The sequence below is a fragment of the Tasmannia lanceolata genome, unplaced genomic scaffold, assembly GCF_043159265.1.
Source record: "Tasmannia lanceolata isolate RefF3 unplaced genomic scaffold, GAP_Taslan_0.1 ptg000233l, whole genome shotgun sequence".
Taxonomy (NCBI): domain Eukaryota; kingdom Viridiplantae; phylum Streptophyta; class Magnoliopsida; order Canellales; family Winteraceae; genus Tasmannia; species Tasmannia lanceolata.
In genome coordinates this window covers 140,001-145,000 of record NW_027518909.1, presented here as the reverse complement: position 1 = coordinate 145,000, position 5,000 = coordinate 140,001, and positions in this window count along the sequence as shown.

Here is a 5,000-nt window from a genome sequence, read left to right as displayed (position 1 = left end):
TTGCTGGGTTGGGCTCCCTTGGCCTTTTGGGCGCCTTGGACGATGTCTTGCGAAGACCATGGGCACAAGGCCATGGCATATGGTGAGGAAAGGACCACGGTTGCCAAGGTTAGGCACCGGAATGCTTGGCCTTGGCTTGCCAAAGCAGGGCATTGCTGGGTTGGGCTCCCTTGGCCTTCCGGGCGCCTTGGACACTGTCTTGGGAAGACCATGGGCACAAGGCCATGGCATATGGTGGGGAATGGACCACGGTTGCCAAGGCTAGGCATATAGAGAGGAATCGCATTTTTGCCCGGATAGGCACCGGAATGCTTGGCCTTGGCTTGCCATAGCAGGGCATTGCTGGGTTGGGCTCCCTTGGCCTTCCGGGGGCCTTGGACGCTGTCTTGGGAAGACCATGGGCACAAGGCCATGGCATATAGTGAGGAATGGACCACGGTTGGCAAGGCTAGGCATATAGAGAGGAATGGACCACGGTTGCCAAGGTTGCGCAAGTTTTGGGCATTTTTTGCCCGGATATGCCCAAGTATGCCCCGATAGGCCCGTTACGCCCCGGTATGAACGCGTATGCCCGGATAGACTCGGTATGCCTTGGGATACATGCGTATGCCCCGATAGGCTTGGTACGCCCCGATATGCGCACGTGTGCCCCAGTAGGGCTCGGTATGCCCCGGTATGTACGCGTGTGCCCCGATAGGCCCGGTATGCCCTGATAGGCCCGGTATGCCCCGATATGCACACGTGTGCCCCAATAGGGGTCGGTATGCCCCGGTAGGTACGCGTGTGCCCCGTAATGCACGTTTCGCAGATCTCCCCGCATGTCCCGCCCCTATATGTAATACTTACTTACTTACTTTCTTTCTTGCTTGCTTGCTTGCTTGCAATGGTTGGGAGTGCCCGGCATGCCCCGCTGCAGAGACCAAGGGCGCAATGACTTGGCACCGCGGATGCCGGGACTCCGGCACTTCCCGTGGCACTGATGGTTGGTTCCAAAGACAAAAGGCCGTGCAAGGCCACCGCACCGCGGATGATTTTGCTCGTGCTGGCGCCGTTGTGTGGCCAAAGAACATGCGCGAATGCTCGTGTCGGAAGGGTTGGTGTCCTGGCCCCGCGGGTGTCACGAATGCTCGGTTGCGAAGACCATGGGACCAGAGCCATGGCACGTCGGATGATGGCTCCAGCTGGCGCCCCGGCACTTTCTGTGGCATTGATGCTCGGTTTCAAAGACAAACGTGCGCAGTGCCAGGGGACCGCGGATGACTGCTCGTGCTGGCCCCGTTGGGCGGCATTGATGGTCGGTTGCAAAGAAAATGCGCGATTGCTCGTGTCGGGGCCCGGCAAGCCAAGGCCAAGCGAGCCATGGCACGTCGGATGATGGCTCCAGCTGGCGCCCCGGCACTTTCTGTGGCATTGATGCTCGGTTTCAAAGACAAACGTGCGCAGGGCCAGGGGACCGCGGATGACTGCTCGTGCTGGCCCCGTTGGGCGGCATTGATGGTCGGTTGCAAAGAAAATGCGCGATTGCTCGTGTCGGGGCCTGGCAAGCCAAGGCCAAGCGAGCCATGGCAACGCGGATGATGGCTCGCTAGTGCTGGCGCCGTGCACAGTGGCCTCGCACACTCGCCCTGCACGCTTCCCTTGCACGCAGCCTTGCACACTAGCCTCGCATGCGAGCCTTGCACCCTAGCCATGCAAACTAGCCTTGCACGGTAGCCATGCACACAAGCCGTGCACATTAGCCATGCGCACAAGCCCCGCACACTAGCCTTGCGCACAACCCTTGCACACAAGCCATGCACTCGAGCAATGCACACAAGCCTTGCACTCAAGCAATGCACACAAGCCCTGGACACTAGCCTTGCACACGGGCCTGGCACACAAGCCTTGGGCACTAGCCTTGCGCACTAGCGTTCCACATGAGCCTTGCACACTAGCCTTGGACACTAGCCTTGCACACAGGCCTTGCACACTAGGCATGCTTGGGCGAGCTGATCCCGCATCAAGTCGACGGGTCTAGGCATTCTTGGGCGCAGATCCCGCATCGTCTCGTCGCGTCTGGGCGCAAACACGTCGCGTCTCGTTGCGTCTTCAGAAGTCGTCGCTAACAGCACCTTTGGTTGCCACTGGTGGTTAGGCTGGTTGGTTGCGCAAACCCTATAGGAGGGTGGCATGCTGGTGGGCGTTTTTGCCCGGATAGGCACTAGAATGTGCAGATTTTGGGCGTTTTTGCCTGGATAGGCTAAGGAATGGGCATGCTTTGGGCGTTTTTGCCCGGATAGGCACCGGAATGCTTGGCCTTGGCTTGTCCTAGCAAGGCATTGCTGGGTTGGGCTCCCTTGGCCTTTTGGGCGCCTTGGACGATGTCTTGCGAAGACCATGGGCACAAGGCCATGGCATATGGTGAGGAAAGGACCACGGTTGCCAAGGTTAGGCACCGGAATGCTTGGCCTTGGCTTGCCAAAGCAGGGCATTGCTGGGTTGGGCTCCCTTGGCCTTCCGGGCGCCTTGGACACTGTCTTGGGAAGACCATGGGCACAAGGCCATGGCATATGGTGGGGAATGGACCACGGTTGCCAAGGCTAGGCATATAGAGAGGAATTGCATTTTTGCCCGGATAGGCACCGGAATGCTTGGCCTTGGCTTGCCATAGCAGGGCATTGCTGGGTTGGGCTCCCTTGGCCTTCCGGGGGCCTTGGACGCTGTCTTGGGAAGACCATGGGCACAAGGCCATGGCATATAGTGAGGAATGGACCACGGTTGGCAAGGCTAGGCATATAGAGAGGAATGGACCACGGTTGCCAAGGTTGCGCAAGTTTTGGGCATTTTTTGCCCGGATATGCCCAAGTATGCCCCGATAGGCCCGTTACGCCCCGGTATGAACGCGTATGCCCGGATTGACTCGGTATGCCTTGGGATACATGCGTATGCCCCGATAGGCTTGGTACGCCCCGATATGCGCACGTGTGCCCCAGTAGGGCTCGGTATGCCCCGGTATGTACGCGTGTGCCCCGATAGGCCCGGTATGCCCCGATATGCACACGTGTGCCCCAATAGGGGTCGGTATGCCCCGGTAGGTACGCGTGTGCCCCGTAATGCACGTTTCGCAGATCTCCCCGCATGTCCCGCCCCTATATGTAATACTTACTTACTTACTTACTTTCTTTCTTGCTTGCTTGCTTGCTTGCAATGGTTGGGAGTGCCCGGCATGCCCCGCTGCAGAGACCAAGGGCGCAATGACTTGGCACCGCGGATGCCGGGACTCCGGCACTTCCCGTGGCACTGATGGTTGGTTCCAAAGACAAAAGGCCGTGCAAGGCCACCGCACCGCGGATGATTTTGCTCGTGCTGGCGCCGTTGTGTGGCCAAAGAACATGCGCGAATGCTCGTGTCGGAAGGGTTGGTGTCCTGGCCCCGCGGGTGTCACGAATGCTCGGTTGCGAAGACCATGGGACCAGAGCCATGGCACGTCGGATGATGGCTCCAGCTGGCGCCCCGGCACTTTCTGTGGCATTGATGCTCGGTTTCAAAGACAAACGTGCGCAGGGCCAGGGGACCGCGGATGACTGCTCGTGCTGGCCCCGTTGGGCGGCATTGATGGTCGGTTGCAAAGAAAATGCGCGATTGCTCGTGTCGGGGCCTGGCAAGCCAAGGCCAAGCGAGCCATGGCAACGCGGATGATGGCTCCAGCTGGCGCCCCGGCACTTTCTGTGGCATTGATGCTCGGTTTCGAAGACAAACGTGCGCAGGGCCAGGGGACCGCGGAGGACTGCTCGTGCTGGCCCCGTTGGGCGGCATTGATGGTGTGTTGCAGAGAGCATGTGCGATTGCAAGTGTCGGCCGGGTTTGGGTTCCCTTGGGCTTTCGGGTGCCTTGGACGCTGTCTTGCGAAGACCATGGGCACAAGGCCCCGTCCTGGCCCCTTGTTCGATTCGCTCTCGTCTTGCGCTTGCTTCCAAGGTCCTCCATGACCTTCCCCATGGCCTTGCTAGATCCCCCCCATGACGCATGACCTCTGTCCGTTGATTGGTTTTGAGTGCACACCATGCCCGGCTTGGCACCGTGTTGTCGCGTGAGTGGCATTTGGATCGTGCATGCTGGTGGGCTACCTGCCAATGCGCACAAGCCTTGCACACTAGCCTTGCGCACGAGCCTTGCACAAAAGCCTTGGACACAAGCCTTGCGCACAAGCCATGCGCACAAGCCTTGGACGCTAGCCTTGCACACAAGCCATGCATACAAGCCTTGCTCACAAGCCTTGGGCACTGGCCCATCGCAGTAGCCTTGCACACAAGCCTTGCGCACTAGCTTTGGGCACGAGCCTTGCGCACTTGCCTTGGGCACTAGCCTTGCACACAACCCTTGGGAACTAGCCTTGCGCACCAGCCTTGCCCACAAGCCTTGCACACCAGCCTTGCACACTAGCCTTGCATACAAGCCTTGCACACTAGCCTTGCACACAGGCCATGCTCACTAGCCTTGGGCACTAGCCTTGCACACAGACCTTGGGCACTAGCCTTGCGCACTAGCCTTGCCCACGAGCCTTGCACACTAGCCTTGCACGCAGGCCTTGCACGCTAGGCATGCTTGGGCCAGCAGCTCCCGCATCAAGTCGGCGGGTGTAGGCACGGTTGGGCGCAGATCCCGCATCGCCTCGTCGCGTCTGGGCGCAAACCCGTCGCGTCTCGTTGCGTCTTCAGAAGTCGTCGCTAACAGCACCTTTGGTTGCCACTGGTGGTTAGGCGGGTTGGTTGCGCAAACCCTATAGGAGGGTGGCATGCTGCGGGGCGCTGGAATGCGCAGGCTTAGGGCGTTTTTGCCCGGATAGGCACTGGAATGTGCTGGTTTTGGGCGTTTTTGCCTGGATAGGCTAAGGAATGGGCATGCTTTTGGCGTTTTCCCCGGATAGGCACTGGAATGGGCTGGTTTTGGGCGTTTTTGCCTGGATAGGCTAACGAATGGGGCATGCTTTGGGCGTTTTTGCCCGGGTAGGCACTGGAATG